Below are 18,682 nucleotides of genomic sequence, written 5' to 3' on the forward strand. Positions count from 1 at the left end.
AGAAGGCCAGGCACATGTTCAGGACTGTGCACATGCCCAAGGGCTATGCCCCTGCTCAGGAAGGCCCTGAGAAGGCCCTATGCTCTCCGCTTTGGCTAATTTTGAGACTCTGCATAAGCAGGAAGTGAAGGCCAAGATTGATTTTTAAACTGCCTGGCTAAGTGTTGAAGTAATACCCCCAACATGCACACAAAACTCCTCAGCAAAGACTAGGAAACCTATTGGTAATAGGCATTTAAGGAAATTTCTGCCCAATCACTGGCTGACCACTGAGCTAACCGAACAAAGACTTCAATGGCTACATACAACGAAGAATAAGACTTTATAGAAGTAGTTCAGAAAAGTCACCAAGAAAACAACCACAGCAACAACAAACCCTGCAGAGAGGGAATAATTTGATTTCCAGAGTTGCCACATTATATTATTTTAAATGTCCAGTTTTCAGCAGCAGCAACAACAACAAAAAGCACAAGACTTGCAAATAAACAAGAAAGCATTGTTGATACACAGTGGGAAAGAAAACCCAGTCAATAGAAATTATCCCCAAGGGAGTCCAGACATTGGTTTGCTTATTTAAAATATTCAAATAGCTAAAGGAAACCATGTATAAAAAATTAAAGTATTAGAATGATATTTCACCAAAAATAGAATATCAAAAGAGATAGAAATTATGAGAAAGGACCAAATAGAAAATCTCAAATTGAAAAGTACAATTACTGAAATTAAAAATTTATCAGAGAGGCTTAACAACAGATTTGAGCATGTCAATAAGAGAATTTTCCAGTCCAAGGATAAAGAGAGAGAGGAAACAACAATAACAACAAAGAAGTGAACAGTCTTGAGAACTGTGGGATTCCATGAAGCATACCAACATATGCATACTGTGAATGCCAGAAGGAGAGGAGAGAGAGGATGGAGCAAAAAAATATTTAAAAAAGTAATCACCCCAAACTTCCCTAATCTGATGAAAAACATCACTCTGTATATTCAAGAAGCTCAACAAACATCAAGTAAACTGAAAAGAGATTCACACCTAAATATATCATACTCAAACTGTTAAAAGCCAAAGACAAAGAGGAAATCTTAAAATCAGCCAGAAAGAGGCTACTCATCACATACACAGGATTCTCAACAAGATTTATCAGAAACTATGGGAGCCAGGAGTCAGTGAGTGACATATTCAAAATGCTGAAAGAAAAGACTGTCAAACAAGAATTATATCCAGCAAAATTATCCTTCAAAATGAAGAAGATGTCAAAATATTTCCAGATAAACAAAAATAGGGAGATTTTGTTCCTAGCAGACCTGGCTGAGAAAAAATACTAAAGGGAGTCCTTAAGGTTGAAATGAAAGAACATTAGATAAGAATGAAGAAATAAAGAGCACAAGTAAAGGTAACTACATAGGTAAATATAAAAGGCAGTATTAATGTATTTTTGTTTGTAATTCTTCCTTTCTTCATGCTTATAAATTTGTGTTAACTGACATACGGTGTATAAAAAATGTAATTTGTATGCCAATAACAGCACAAAGAATGGGAGGAGAAAATAATGCTATATAAGAGCATAGTTTTAGATAATATTTAACTTAAGTTGGTTTAGGATGTTAATGGTAATCCCTAAGGCAAGTACTAAGAAAATAACTTTAAGAAATGGGGGCAAGGCCAGGCATGGTGGCTCATGCCTATAATCCTAGCACTTTGGGAGGCTGAGGCGGGCAGATCACCTGAGGTCAGGAGTTCGAGACCAGACTGGCAAACATGGTGAAACCCTATCTCTACTAAAAATAAAAATTAGCTGGGCGTGGTGACGCACGCCTGTAATCCCAGCTACTCGGGAGGCTGAGGCAGGAGAATTGCTTGAACCTGGAAGATGGAAGTTGCAGTGAGCCAAGATCGTGCCATTGCACTCTAGCCTGGGTGACAGAGCAAGACTCTGCCTCAAAAAAAAAATAAAAATAAAAAAAAGGAGGGGCAAAAGAAATGATAATAAAATTAAAATAACATATGAGAAAATAATTACCACAAAAAAGCAGTAATGGAGGAATACAGAAATACAAAAAGATATAAGACATATAAAGTAAATAGACAAATGGCAGACAAAAATCTTATCAGTAATTATATTAAATGGAATGGATTAAACACTCCAACTAAAGGACAAATATTGGCAGATAGGTAAAAAATGATTCAACTATATGCTGTTTTTAAGAGGTACCTTTTAGATTCAAAGACACAAATAGGTTGAAAGTGAAGGGATAGGAAAAGATATACCAGGCAAACAGTAATCAGAAAAGAGCTAGAGTGCTTAAACTAATATCAGACAAAATAGACTTTAAGAAAAAAATCATTACTAGACAAAGGAAGACATTTTATAATGATTAAAGAGTCAACATATCAAGAAGATTTAACAATGATAAACACATGTGCACCTAACATAGAGTTTTAAAGTGCATAACACAAAAACTGACAGAATTGAAGGCAGAAATAGACAATTCAGCAATAATAGTTGTAGACTTCAATACCTTAATTTCAATAATAGATAGACAACCAGGAAGAAGATAAACAAGGAAACAGAAGATATGAGCAATGCTATTAACTAAGTAGGCCTAAAAGTAATCTATAGCACACTCTGCCCAACAGCAGAATACATATTATTTTTAAGTGCAAATGGAACATTCTTCAGGATAGACCATATGTTAAGCCATAAAACAAATCCAAATTGTCTCACAAGCATTGATATCATACAAAGTATGTTCTCCAACCAAATGGAATGAAATTAGAAATCAATAACAGAAGGAAGTTTGGGAAAATTACTAATTTGAGGAAATTAACACACTCCTAAATAACCAATGAGTCAAAGCAGAAATCACAAGGGAAATTAGAACATCCTTTGAATCAATGAAAATGAAAACACAGCATACCAAAACTCATGAGATGTAGCAAAAATAGTGATTGGAAGGAAATTTATAGTTCTAAATAGCCATGTTTTAAAAAGCAAGATCTGAGTTGAAAACAGAAGTTAAACTTCTGTCTTAAGAAACTAGAAAAAGTAAAGCAACTAACTTCAAAGCTAGCAGAGAGGAAATAAATAAAATAGAGAATAGAAAAGCAACAGAGAAAATCAACAAAAACCAACAAGCTAAAAAAATTGACAAACCTTTAGACTGAGCAGGAAAAAGAGAGAAGATTCATATTACTAAAATCATTACTGAAATCAAATTTCTGAAATGAAAGAGGGAACATTACTACCAAGTAAAAGAGATGACAAAATAATACTAGGAACAACTGCATACCAACAAATTAGAAAACTTAGATGAGATGAACAAATTCCTATAAAGATCAAAAGTACCAAAAGTACCTACACTGACTTAAGGAGAAATAGGAAATCTAAATAGGAGTAAAGAGATTAAATTAGTAATCAACAAACTTCCCACAAATAAATGCTCAGGACCAAATGACTTCACTGCTAAATTCTACCAAACCTTGAAGAAGAAAGAACACCAGTCCTTCACTTAGTCTTCCAAGCATAGAAGAGGAGGGATCACTTGAGGCCAGCGTTACTCAGATATGTGTAACCAGATAAAGATATTACAAGAAAAAACTACAGACCAACATTCGTTATGAATATAGAGACAAAAACCCTCAACAAAATATTAGTAAACCAAATCCAGCAACATATGAAAAGGATAATATGCCATGACCTAGTGGGATTTATCCTAAGGACACAAGGTTGGATCAACATGGAAATCAATGTCATATACCATATGAATGGAATAAAGGACAAAACCCACCTGATCATCTCAATAGACTCAGAAAGACCCTATGTCCAATTCCTCTCTGTCACTTGCTAACTCTGTTGCATTGAGCAAATGTCTTGGGGTCTCTGAGCCTTAGTTTCTTCAATGGTTAAGGATTAAATCAGTTAATATAACTAGCATAATCAATATATGCTAATGTTTCTTATTGGCAAACATGAGAGATTCTGATGTAGTAGGTCAGGAGTGGGCCCAGGTACATGCATGTACATTTAATTAACAGGTTTCAATTGAAAAGAAAATATATGTGTTAATCTTTCAAGTTTACAAAGACACATATGTTCAGAATTCTCTTCTGAGTGGTGCATGGTTTCAGACAGTTTCTGTGGCATGTGTTTTTTTTACTTGCCCATTGGTTGTGTGCTATAGGGTACCCCTGGGACACACATGCCTGGATTGAGACTCATCATATGTGAAATATCCTGGCCACAGTAGATGGTCAATAAATTGTAGTTCCTCCTCTCTTTTCTTGATACAGTTTTTGCAGCTCTATGAATTTGACATATTTATCTCATTATAAACTGGGTGATTTGTCTACTGAGCTCACTTATATACTCCTTTGGAGGAGAGATATATGTCTTCTGCTCCTTTTGTGCTTACCACAGAGTCATACGCATAGTAGTTGTGTAAATTTGCTTTTTAAAAATATGTTGTTGAGAATATAAGAGAATTGATAAGCTAAGTGAAACAATTCATTTTGATTTTAAGTTGTAAAGTCACTTGGAAATGTTATTATCTAGCAGCAGTGTGCTGGATTCACTAGCTAGACTACACCAGTCTAGTCTTCCTAGCAGCACTTAATTTACACAATGGTAGTCCTTGGGCACCATAGAGTACAGAGTTACATTTAATATTATAGCACTGAGCACATAGTAGGTGCTTAATAAACAACTGTTGGATTCACAGAGGAGTGGCAAAATATGGGCTCATTTTTATTGTTGAGAGAACAAAGAAAAGCACAGAAGCTGTTTAAGACATGAAAGATGTTAGTGTCAGGGTAAGCAATGTGTTCTTACCTGTACCAAATGTGCAAAGCAGATTTTTGGAGACAAAAACAAAAGATTATGTTGAAGGCAATCAGTTTTGCTTAATTTTAACATGGCCACATTTATGTCAAGTGATTAGTGTTTTCTCATTAGCTTAGCAACTGTAGTATGGCTAACATATTTGGCAAATGCTGATTTTAGAAGTCAGATGTTGTGCCAACCTTGCAAAATGATCTAGATATAGTTTTTAAACCACCCAACCACTTCACAATTGTTTAAATGGCTCATAATAGCTTTTCATCAAAAGAAATACATTTTCTTGATGGAAAGGAATTTATTCGAAGTATTGAAGATAATGTTGAATGTTAGGAAAAAATGAACACGTTTGAAAGGCAACAATATTGGATATTAAAGAAAAATCACTCCCTCAAGGAATCTGCCACCATGGTTTCCACAGGGCCAAAAATATATGAGGTCCTGAGTGCGCTGCGCTCTCAGGCAACACAGAAGATGCACCATGGGGTTGTGGGGGAAACGAAGATTTTGTACTTCTCACCCTGAAGTTCATTTTTATTTTGACTTTGCTTTTCATATCAATTAGAGACTCTTTGTTAAAATGATTATGTAATTTTCACAGAACTATGCTATCCCCTCAAGGGAGGCTTCTGCATACCATCTTTTTAAAGTGTAGCAGAGAGAAATGTAAATGCCCGAGAGATACAAGCAAGGCTTTTGGCTGAGAGAAGGGGGATAAACTCCTTGTTCAAACACCCGACACAGGGATTGCAGGGAACGAAAGCTTCCTTTGCTTTGGAACTCATCTCTGTGCTCAGTTCCTGTCTTGTGATAAGGTTACAGTGAATGGGGCTGGCATCCTTCAAGGTTACTGTTCCAGAAAATATTTGCAAATAATTTGATGTGCTGTCAGTTAGCAGGCTGCAGTGAATTCTTATAATTCAACATACTAATGTGGTTTTTTAATGCCTTAAGCTATAAATAAGTTGGCTATGCAAAAGTTTCTGTAATGTTTATTTAATAACAATATTTAAAAAATAAATCTTGATTATTCCATCTCGCTTCAATGGAAATCTTCCACTCCGACGGTTGGTTGTCTGTGACCTCAGGCGGTTCCTTCCTTCCTTTGTCTCATTTCATATCACTAAAGAAACACGCTTGTTTTTCTTTTCAGGCTTTGGGAAGCAGCACTCTGATGCCTCTGCCTACATGCTCCCCATCCAAGTCTCTGCTTGTTAAATGACTGAACTCAATTCAAGTTGAATAATCCCAGTGGGATGGCGCCTCTTGGGTGTGGGGCCCTGGGAAGATGAAGCAGGCACCCCTGGATTTAGGAAGCCTGTAGGCCAGTTGGAGCCCCAGGCTCCATATCACAAAATCAGTGTGCCTCGACTGTATGAGAACACAGAAGGGAATATTGATCAGTGTGTGGAGGCCGTGGCCCTGAGTGGGGCCTGCAAAGATAAAGTCACCAGGTGGACCGCAGAAGCCAGGGTTGCAGGCAGAATGCACCAAGATGGGAGGTGTCAAGGGTGAATCTCATAATGGCAAGACAAATTGTAGTGCCGATGTTTCTATTGATAATTTTCTGGAATGAGGTCACTTAAACTATGGATCAGCCGAGGGTATGCATTGACCCCGGGTGTGCCTCACAGGAGACTTCCAGGAGCTTCTGGAAGTTGCGTTCAGCCAAGAGTCCTGGGGCTGGGGTCAGAAGGTAGCAGGATCCCAGGGAGCTAAAGAGCAGCTCTTCGGGTGGGGGCCACCTTCTGAGGGCCCGTGCTGCTGCTGATTTTAAAGAAGCGCCTGACAATGCAAAGACATGGCAGAGTGCAGCCTGTGAAACCGGCGCATGCGCGCCCAGAGGCGCCCCACACGCTCCTCAAGGTTAGAGCAGGAATGCAGACGGCGGGCAGGTAGGAGATGGGGAACAATTTTGTGGCTTCGTGATGCTCCCTGGGCTGTCCCCAGTGCCAGGGCAGGCCCAGCCTTTGGGGAATGTGTGCAGAGGAGGCCTGTAAGCGGCGGACAGCTGGAGACCAAGCTAGGGAGCATCTACCTCCCCGTCGGGAGGTATGCTTCTCAAGGTGCTGTGTCAATTTTTATTAAAAAACAGCTTTATTGAGATACAGTTCACACACCATATAATTCGCCCATTTAAAGTGTTCGGTGACTTAAATTTAATGATTTTAGTATATTCGCAGAGTTGTGCATGGACCACCGCAATCAGTTTTAGAACATTTTCCTTACCCCTGAAAGAAACTCTATATCCTTTATCTATCTTCCTCCTCCCCTCCCATCCCCGCAATTCCCCCATCCCGCCATCCTCCCCAGCCCTAGGCAACCACTAATCTACTTCCTATCTCTATAGATTTGCCAGTTCTGGCCACTTCATATAATGGAATCATACAATATGTGGTCTTTTGTGACTGGCTTGTTTCACTCAGGATAATGTTTTCTAGGTTCATTCATGTTGTCGCTAGACTATATAGCTCCCTATCACCAGGAGCCATGGCTTACTTGCTTACTCTATTTCTACAATACCTACTGTGTGTATCTGACATATTTATCTCATTATAAACTGGGTGATTTGGTACTACAAAATATGTGTACAATGAAACAATCCAAAAATTGTAGTAGCTGAGGGCGGCCATGGCCCTGGGTGCGCCCTTTGAAGACGTGAGTTCCTTCCCAGCCCCCTCAGCTGCCAGCTGCCAGATGACCTTGGCTTGCCAGATGACCTTGGGCTGCCAGATGACCTTGGGCTCAGATCGTTTCTCATTTTAGTTCTCATCTGTACCACCAGGCAAATGGTCTCTTGTTCATGGAGACTTGAATGACTCAGACATTGCAGATGAGTTTTGTAGGTCTTCATGGTGTAACGAAATTTTGGGAAATATTGTTAACAGAGCAGTTAAGAGAATACAGAATGCTTTCAGCTTCTGGGGCAGAGCAAGTTTAGCAATGGTCAATTGCTCAGCAAGACAGACAACAATTTTATGAAGACTTTTTTTGTCCTCCCCACCCTCAATTAAAATATGCAGGTAAAGTAAAGGTTAAATCAGGCTTGGAAATGTTTTTGTTGCCTTTTGAACATACACAATTGTTTGGGAAAAATGTACTCATTATGGTTATACTCTACTTAGTAGAAATATATGATTTCTTTTTATATTTTAAATAAGTAGACTGACTTTTTTTTTTCTCAGGCAAAGTCATAATTGTATTTATTTTAAATTTATATCCTGTCTGCTTCAAAAAAGAATTTGAGGCAGCCGGGAAAATCATAAGCTATAAAATGAGCAAGCTCCATTTTCTACTAATAAAATAAAAGTTAGGATCTCATCAGTGAAACAACTTCTCTTTGTGCTGTACTGTGTGCAAATATTTGGATTACTAAAGTGAATTTATGAAGCAATTACTTTTAATGCTATAAGAGGAAATTAAGTACTCATTGATTCTTGATTTATAAGCTAGAGCTAAAGATCATGAAAAAGCAAATATAACTTAATTAAATGTCCCTCGGCTTTGCTACTATTGAGGTCTTCACTCATAAAGTTAGTAAAACAAACTATTCCTAGAACATAAATGTATATTGGTTCTTCCAGTTGGGAAGGCAAATAATTTACTGGTTAAATATATTCAGCAAAGTTAACCCAAGTGAGAGATTTTCCCAGTGTCCTCTGGGGCTTGAAGAGATAAAAGCTATTGTAGTTTTAAGGAAACCATTGTCTTGGGAATGATAGGTAGTAACTTGCTGTGAAAAAGAGTAAACAAAAGGATGTCTCTTTTTTTTTATTAGAAAATATATTTTAATATGCCCACAGAATAGACTATAGATCTGCAAAAGAAATAGAGCTTTATAGTCTATTCATTGGCTATACACTTGTGGTTATTCACTGCTGACAGTGAACACATTAACCTGGGATAATTTAATTGAATCTTCTAGTAATGTTGCTATTTTTCTACCCTGAAGTGTAAATGATTTTTAAAAATTAGGTTCTAAAATGTAACACTTCAAGTGATGTATACAGCAAATCAAGGAGCCAGTGTGAGCTCCCCTTTGTGCTCCATGAGTTATTGATTAGAAAAGCAAGAATAAAAGAAAAAATAAAAGAACGAAAAACACAGCAGCAAAAGAGTGCCAAGTAGGGCCAGGCGTGGTGGCTCACGCCTGTAATCCCAGCACTTTGGGAGGCCGAGGCAGGTGGATCGCCTGAGGTCAGGAGTTTGAGACCAGCCTGGCCAACATGGCAAAACCCCATCTCTACTAAAAGTGCAAAAGTTGGCTGGGCGTGGTGGCACATGCCTGTAATCCCAGCTACTCAGGAGGCTGAGGCAGGAGGATCACTTAAACCTGGAAGGTGGAGGTTGCAGTGAGTGGAGATCGTGCTATTGCACTCCAGCCTGGGTAACAAGAGCAAATCTCTGTCTCAAAAAAAAAAAAAAAAAAAAAAAAGAGTGCCAAGTAGAAATAAGACCCATTGGACCAGGAGCACTTGCTGTAAGGAAACTCCACTTACATCTCGCTTTCCTGACCTTGTTTGTTCTCTAGGCATCCACTGAGTTTAGGTTTCCTGTCCAGTTGAGTAAGAAGAGGATTTATTCAAATAAATTATAAATAAGCATGAATAGGAAGGGTTCAAAGTTTCTCACAGAAAATAAAGGTTTTGAGAAATTCTCTTCTCTGTCATTAGGATAGACTGGAATCTTGTCTTCAACGGCACATCAAGCTGGTTTTAGGAGTGACGTAGCAAGAGCAATGAGAGAGAGAACTGGCATTCTAGACTCCAGCCAGGAAACGTTATGATAATGGTTATGAAAAATGGAGCATGCTGACTTCAAGAAGATGACATCACCACCAGCAGGGCCTGAATGTTAAGGGCATTTTTTTAAGGAAGTACTGATGGGCAGTCAGGATTTCTCTTGGGTTGGCCTTAGGCAACCAGGTTGGATTAGGCAAACATCTTTGCCTAGTTGCAAGTTGAGGTTAAAGGCATTCTGCAGTCGTGGAGATAATTTTTCTCCCTGTCCTTCCTGTGAATAAGTCCATGATTTTGGCCTCCTTGGTGCTATGTTCCAATCACAGGTACTCTTGGGCCCAGAACTGCATCCTGGGTGTGGCGGTGTACCAGGAATACAAAAAAATCAAGGTAAAAAGATGCATTCGTTTCAGAGAGCTGCCATAACAAAGTATCACAGACTGGGGGGCTTAAACAACAGAAATTTATTTCCTACAATTTTGAAGGCTAGACATCTAAGATCAAGGTGTTTGCAGGGTTGATTCCTTCTGAGACCTCTCTCTTTGGCTTGTAGATTGCTGTCTTCTCCCAGTGTCTGCACATGACTCTCCCGCTGTGTGTGTCTGTGCCCTAATTTTCCCCTCTTATAAGGACAGCAGTCGTATTGCATTAGGGTCCACCCTAATGACCTCATTTTAACTTAATTCCCTCTTTAAAGACCTGACCTCCAAGTACAGCCATATTCTGAGGTACTGCAGTTAGGGCTTCAACATAGGAATTTGGTAGTGAGGAGGGGACTGTAATTTAGCCCATTAATAGAAGAAAAAACTGAGGTGGACGTACACATTTGAGTCAATTATCAAGAAACGAAATGAGCAAGTTCTGTCTTTCTTATAATCTGTGTTTTGTCCATTTGTGACTGTGGTGTGCTGCTACATGCTGGACAACCAGCTCTCTGAGAAACAAGAAACCTGATTTGTAGTGTTTGCTGACTTCCAGGGTGTAAATATTCCCAACATGGCCTATTTCAACCTCCAAGATGGCTTCATTGACTGTGCAGTTGGGGAGACATGTGCACAGTCAGCCCTCGTGAGCAGGTGTGAGCCGCCTCCAGAACTCCACTGATGTGAATGATAAAGAACAGAAAAGTAAAGGGGAAGAAACTGAAACTCAATTTTGGGAATTTTAAAGCTATTCCTATAAAGCTTGATAATGGGAGGAGGTGCAGAAACGTTGATTAAAAGAAATTATCTGTAATTTTGTCATTTCGCTCCTATTTCACCATTCTTTTTTTTCTTTCTTTTTTTTCAGGCAACCATTGATAGTAATTATTTGCCTGTTAAAAGTAAAAATTTTATAGAAGCGAAGATAATGGGGCTTGGTAAAAGGACATAATGATATAAAAAAAAGTTAAAAGAGCTCCTGTTCCCAGTAATGAGGCAGACAAGTAATCCTGAAACACATACATGCACATGTGTGCACACACACGCACACACACACATCCCTTTTCAAAGTGTCAATGAGCTGGGAAATGAGTATAGAATGTTCAGAGGCCAACAAGAAATGAGGCACTGAAGTAGGTCGGTTTTTCCAACCTACTTTGCTGAACAGGGTAACCTTGAACTTTGATATTCATGATTCCATGGGAACAGGAGACAAGGCGGAAGATCTACCCAAGGACGGAGTGTAAAAGGGGAATCCCTGCTGGTACTTGAAAGCAGTAGTTGTTTCTTCACTGGGGTGATTTTGCCTCCCGGGGATATTTGGCAATGCCTGGAGACATTTTTGATGGTCATGACTGGAAAGATGCTGCTGGCATCTAGTGGGTAGAGATCAAAGATGCTGCTAAACACCCTACACTGCATGAGACAACTTCCTACAACGAATTATCTGGCTCAAAATGTCAGTCATAATGAGGTTGAGAAACTTCGCTCTAAAAGGTTACACTGTCAAAGTAAGAGTGAACTAGAAATTAAACCACCTTTCTCTCATCTCCCAAAATGCAAGCAAATATATTGTTGAACCAGCACCATGGTTCAACAATGTATTTGCTTGCATTTTGGGAGATGAGATGCTTGCATTTGGGGGTAGTGTGCCTCTATGGGAACTCATAAGTGCAGGCTACCCCCATGCAGATCTGCAGCCAAATTCATTCTAACTGAGGCAATAATTCATTCATCTCAGGTGAATTTAAAATGGTTCCAGGCTGGTTATCTTCCCAGGTGCTTGGCAGAAGCAAACCGCCTTTATCCTCCCTGTGAAAATCCACCTTCAACTTAGATCTCAAATAACCTATACTTATACAGTTCCAAAAAATATATACACATAATAAAAAACACAAGAAAACATCTTGTATAATCGAGTGAAAGCCAACAGAAAAAGAGAGAAGAATCTGTCCCCCAAAGATTTTTGTTGCTGAAATTACCAGATAGAGAATATAAGAATAGTTAATATGCTTAAAGGAATAAAATGAAGAAAATACAATTAAAGAATAAGAGGTTATAGATAATGACTGAGCAGATTTGAAAAATAAGCAAATACAATTTAAAAAATCAAAAACAGTATGATTAATATTAAAAACTCAATGGAAAGCAATTAGACACAGCTGCTGAGAGTTAATAAACTCAAGGATAGGTCTAAACACTTTCCCACAGTGAAGCACAGAGAAATTAAGATATGGAAAAGAAGAAAGAGTGATAAAGTGATGTGAAGAAAGGAATGAGAAGGTCCAACATATCTGTCCAAACAGAGTTTTGTAAAGAGAAGAGGAGAGAAAATGGCACAGAAGTAATGTTTGAAGAAACAATGACCAGTCATTTCCCAGAACTCATGACAGATGCCAATCCACAGATTAAGTCCAGTGAATCCCAAACAAGATAGATAGATAAAAGGAATCCCTAAACTTAGACCCACCACAGTGAAACTGAGCAACACCAGGAACAGAGACTATCTCAAAAACTATCCCAGAGGGAAATAAATTACCCTCTTGTCTTCAAAAGAATAATTAGGCTGAACACTGACTTCCCAACAGGAACAGCAAAAACCCAGAGTGGAATGACATCCTCACTATACTAGGTGAAAATAACTATCAACCTAGAATAATTTACCCACTGAAGTATCTTTTGAGAAAACTGAGACACTTTGCTAGCAGTAGACCTCTAACTAAAGGAAGTTCTAAAATATGGACTTTAGGCCAAAGGAATGTGGTTCAGATGGATGGAATCCATGAGATCTTACCTTGAGATGCAGGAGGAAACAGAGGGAGGAGAATATGTGCAGCTAAACAGACATGACCTGTGTAAAACAATATTAGGAATTCCATTGGTTAAAGATAAATAAGAACATTTATAAAATAGCACCAATATCTGGAGGAAGTGATTAGAAGTAAAGTCTCCTAAGGTCTTATATAAACAAAAAACAGATTTTCAGAAAAAAAGGTGCTTCTATCACCTTTGACACTAATAACACTCTCAGGAATCAGAGGGATTTATGTAAATGGCTTAACTCCTTCTCCTTCTAAGTCCTTTGTGGGTGGACCTGGTGCTTGTTAATCCTCTGTCTCCATCATTGGCATCTAGCTCAGCACATTGCACATAGAAGGTGGTCGACATATGCTATTGTGTTCAATTGAGCTTATATCAAATAAGCTGTAATTATCAGTAGGGCTACTGTACTTAGAAGTTAAAGAGACGTATTCATTATTCACTGAATATTTTAACTCAAGTTTTTCATGGCAAAGCATAAAATAGTGTTGTTCTTATCTTTGGGGGCTGTCTTGGTTTGGGTTCCCCCAGAAGGAGACCCTGAGACAAAGATTCAAGGCCTATGTAGCTTTGTTTGGGAGGTGATTCCAGGATATACTGGCAGTGGCATGGGGAAGTGAGATAGGACAGGAGGAAAGCCAAAGAGGGATGAATTAATGAGTCAGTGTCTGTGGTGAGCTCCATCCCCCTGGGACCTTTAGCAGAAAGTGAAGAAATGCCTGTGTTAACCCAGCCATGGGCTCCCATATCACTGGATGAAGCTGCTTTCTGGGCATCCCTCTTTAAAATGTTTGGTTTTTCCTGTCCATAGCCCAGCCCCTTCCTGGCCAGAGATGAAGCTTGCAGGGAGAACATTGCAGCATTTGCGGCAAGCCTCCTTTGGCTTCTAGAGGTGAAAGTTGGGGAATGGGGGACCATGGGCAGGACACAGCCTCTGCTATAGCACTAGAGGCTTGAAATCAACCTTTTGGGAAGAAAACGCGAGTGCAGGCAGGAGTGGTGGAAATTAACTTTGAGGAAATAAGATAAAAAGGGCCCTTAGACAGTAAAAGGGGTTGGAACTAAAAGGGCAACATCAAGAAGTATAATGGTCTCAGTGGCAGTAAGTGGGCAGAGGTTCATGGACACATAGATAGGACAGTGATGGCTGTGACAGTAATTGGGACTTGTCTGAACACAGGGGTGGAGAATTAGGAGACAGGGCATCACAAGCATGAGCACTCACACACATGGCAAGGGTAAAAAGGTCAACAATGAGCCTGAGAGTTACCAGGAAAAAATGTTAGCTGCCTCATGCAGGGCAGGAGTGAACAGAGATAGTTTAGACATATCATTCATGAGGGTGAATCAATGGATGTGGTTTCATTTCTAAATGACACAAATAGATAAATATATTGAAACACACTATATAGGATGGGCAAAGATAAGACAAGCAGAATGAAAAAAAAAAAAAAAGAAATGAAGCAAGCTATAACATGATTATCAAATAAAGGAGATTCCAAGGAGAAAGGCAGCGAATGAAGCAACTACCTTATGAAGGTGGTGCACGGACATTTGTTGGTTGTTTTTCCAGAAGCGATTCCCTCAATAGTATCCTGATTCCCCTTTGAGAGGTTACCATTCTCCCATTATTAGCCATGTGTCTTGCGGTGGGAATAAACTCTTTTTAGCTTTTGGATGGGGGCCCCAAAACAATATATACAGACACCCAAAAAGACAGAGTAGAATAAGAAAGAAAAATGAAGTTCTTGATAGCATTATTTGGGGCTGCTGGATCAAGCCTAATCTAAAGCTTATTTTGTTAGCTACAAGAACTAGTAAATTCTATTATTGTTTCAACAAGTTCTCTTTTTTCATCTTTTATTTTAGGTTCAGGAGGTGCATGTGCAGATTCGTTACAGGGGAAAATTGTGTGTTTCTGGGGTTTGGTGTACAAACCCTGGTAGTGAGCGTACTACTGGATAGGTAGTTTTTTGACTTTCACCCTTTCCCACCCTCCACTCTCAAGAAGGCCCTGGTGTCTGTCATTCCCATAATGTGTTCATGTGTACTCACTGTTTAGCTCCCACCTATAAGTGAGAACATGTGGTATTTGGTTTTCTGTTCCTACATTAATTTGCTTAGGATAGAGGTGTCCAGCTGCATCCATGTTGCTGCGAAGGACAGGATTTTGTTCTTTTCTATGGCTGCATAGTATTTCATGGTGTATATGTACCACATTTTCTTTATCCAATCCACCGTTGATAGGCATCTAGGTTGATTCCATGTCTTTCCTATTAAGAATAGTGCTGTGATGAACATATGCATGCATGTGTTTTTGGTAGAATGATTTATATTCCTTTGGGTATATACCCAGTAATGGGATTGCTGGGTTGAATGGTAGATCTATTTTAAGTTCTTTGAGCAATCTCCAAACTGCTTTCCAAAGTGGCTGAACTAATTTATATTCCCACCAGCAGTGTATAAGCATTCACTTTTCTTGTTTTTGTTTTTTGAGACTGGATCTCACTGTTGCCCAGGCTGGACTGTGCTGGTGCAAACATGGCTCACTGCAACGTTAACCTCTTGGGTTCAAGTAATCCTCCTGTCTTGGCCTCTTAAGTAGCTGGCACCATGGATGCATGCCATTATGCTGGCTAATTTTTAAATGTTTTGTAGGAACAGAGATTTGCCATGTTGACCAGGCTGGTCTTGAACTCCTGGGCTCAAGTGATCCTCATGCCTTGGTCTCCCAAAGCACTAGAATTACAGGCATGAGCCACTACGCCCAGCCTGACTTTTTAATAATAGCCATTTTGACTGGTGCACAATGGTATCTCATTGTGATTTTGATTTGCATTTCTCTAGTGATTTGTGATGTTGAGTATTTTCTCATATGCTTGTTTGCCATCTGTATGTCTTCTTTTGAGAAGGGTCTGTTCATGTCCTTTGCCCATTTTTTAATGGAGTTGTTTTTTGCTTGTTGATTTGTTTAAGTTTTTTATAGATTCTGAATATCTGACCTTTGTCAGATGCATAATTTGCAAATATTTTCTCCCATTCTGTAGTGCCTGTTTACTTGGTCATTAGTTTTCTTTTTCCTGTGCTGAAGCTCTCTAGCTTAATTAGGTCCCACTCGTCTATTTTTGTTTTTGTGGCATTTGCTTTTGGAGACTTCATTATGAAATCTTAGCCAAGGTCTATGTCCAGAATGGTATGTCCTAGGTTTTTCTTTAGGATTTTTATAGTTTTAGTTCTTACATTTAAATCTTTTATTCATCTGGAGTTGATTTTTGTATATGTTGAAATGAAGGGGTCCCATTTCAATCTTCGCATGTGACTAGCCAGTTATCCCAGCACTATTTATTGAAAAGGGAGTGCTTTCTCTATTGCTTGTTATTGTTGACTTTGTCAAAGATCAGATGGTTGCAGGTGTATGGTATTATTTCGGGTTCTCTATTCTGTTCCATTGGTCTGTGTGTCTGTTTTGTACCAGTATCATGTTGTTTTGGTTACTGTAGCCTTGTAATATAGTTTGAAGCAAGCTTTGTTCTTTTTGCTTAGAATTTCCTTGGCTATTCAGGCTTTTTTGGTTTCATATAAAGTTTAGAATAGTTGTTTTTTGAATTCTGTGAAAATAACATTAGTAGGTTGATAGGCATAGCATTGAATCTATAAATTGCTATGGCCATTTTAATAATATTGATTCTTCCTATCTATGAGCATAGAATGTTTTTCCACTTGTTTGTGTCATCTCTGATTTGTTTCAGCAGTGTTTCAGAATTCTCATTGTAGAGCTGTTTCACCTCCCTGGTTAACCGTATTCCTAGGTATTTTATTCTTTTTGTTGCTATTGTGAATGGGATAGCATTCTTGATTTGGCTCTCAGCTTGAAGGTTATTGGTGTATAGAAATGCTATTGATTTTGTACCTTGATTTTGTATCCTGAAACTTTACTGAAGTTGCTTACCAGTTCAAGGAGCCTTTGGGCAGAGACTATAGGGTTTTCTAGGTATAGAATCATATTGCCTGTGGAGAGAGTTTGACTTACTCTCTTCTTATTTGGATACCTTTTATTTCTTTCTTTTCTTTTTTTTTTTTTTTTTTTGACTGATTGTTGTGCCTGGGACTTCCAGTACAATGTTGAATAAGAGTGGTGAGAGTGAGCATCCTTATTTTGTTCTGGTTCTCAGGAGGAATGCTTCCATTCCAGGTTTTGCCCTTTCAGTATGATGTTGGCTGTAGGTTTGTCATAGATGGCTCTTATTATTTTGAGGTATGTTCCTTTGCTGTCTAGTCCATTGAGGGCTTTTTTATCATGAAGAGATGTTGAGTTTTATCAAAAACCTTTTCTGCATCTATTGAAATAATCATGTAGTTTTTGTTTTTGTTCTGTTTATGTGATGAATCCGTGTATTCATTTGCATATGCTGAACCAATCTTGCATCCCAAGAATAAAGCCTACTGGGTTGTGGTGGATTAGCCTTTTGATGTGCTGCTGGATTCAATTTGCTAGTATTTTGTTGATGATTTTTGCGTCTATGTTCATCAGGGATACTGGCCTGAAGTTTTCTTTTTTCATTTTGTCTCTGACAGGTTTTGATATCAGAATGATGCTGGCCTCATAGAATGAGTTAGGGAAGAATCCCTCCTCCTTAATTTTTTGTAGTAATTTCAGTAGAATTGGTACTAGCTCTTTATACATCTGGTAGAATTTGGCTGTGAATACATCTGTTCCAGGGCTTTTTTTGGTTGGGAATTTTTTTAAATTACCAATTCAATTTTGGAAATTGATATTGGTCTAGACATTCAGGACTTCAGTTTCTTCCTGTTTCAATTTTGGGAGGTTGTATGTTTCTAGGGATTTATCCATTTCTTCTAGGTTTTCTAGTTTATGTGCATAAGTGGTGTTCATAATAGTTTCTGAGGGTTTTTTGTATTTCTGTGGGATGGGTGAGATGATGTCACCTTGTCATTTCTGATTGTATTTATTTGGATCTTCTTTCTTTTCCTTTATTAATCTAGCTAGTGGTCTATCCGTCTTATTATTCTTTCAAAAAACCAACTTTTGGGTTCTTTGAATTTTTGTATGAATTTTCATTACTCAATTTTGTTCAGTTCAGCTCTTATTTGGGTTATTTTTTCTTCTGCTAGCTTTGGGGTTGGTTTGCTGTTGTTTATCTAGTTCCTCTAGGTGTGATGTTAGGTCATTAATTTGAGATCTTTCTGACATCTTAATATATGCGTTTAGCACTATAAGCTTTCCTCTTAACACTACTTTAGTGATGTCTCAGAGATTCTGGTATGTTGGGTCTTTGTTTTCATTAGTTTCAAAGATTTTTTTAAATTTCTGTCTTAATTTCATTCTTTACCCAGAAGTCATTCAGGAGTAGGCTGTTTAATTTCCATGTAATTGTATGGTTTTGAGAGATCTTCTTGTTATTGATTTCTATTTTTATTGTGCTGTGGTCTGACAGTGTGGTTGGTATAATTTCATTTTTTAAAAATTTGTTTAGAATTGCTTTATGGCTGAGCATGTGGCTGATCTTAGAGTATGTTCCATATATAGTGGAGAAGAATGAATATTCTGTTGTTGCTGAGTGGAGTAGCCTATAGATGTTGGTTAGATCCATTTGGTCAAGTGTCAAGTTTGGGTATCAAATATCTTTGTTAGTTTTCTGCCTGAATGATCTGTCTAACACTGTCAGTGGGGTGTTGAGGTCTCCTACTGTTATTGTATGGTTATCTAAGTCTCTTCATAGGTCTCTAAGAACTTTTTTTTTTTTTTTTTTTTTTTAGATGGAGTCTCGCTGCTGTCGCCCAGGCTGGGGTGCAATGGCGCGATCTCGGCTCACCGCAACCTCCGCCTCTTGGGTTTAAGCAATTC

The sequence above is a fragment of the Pongo abelii genome, chromosome 8, assembly GCF_028885655.2.
Source record: "Pongo abelii isolate AG06213 chromosome 8, NHGRI_mPonAbe1-v2.0_pri, whole genome shotgun sequence".
In the NCBI taxonomy this organism is placed as follows: Eukaryota; Metazoa; Chordata; class Mammalia; order Primates; family Hominidae; genus Pongo; species Pongo abelii.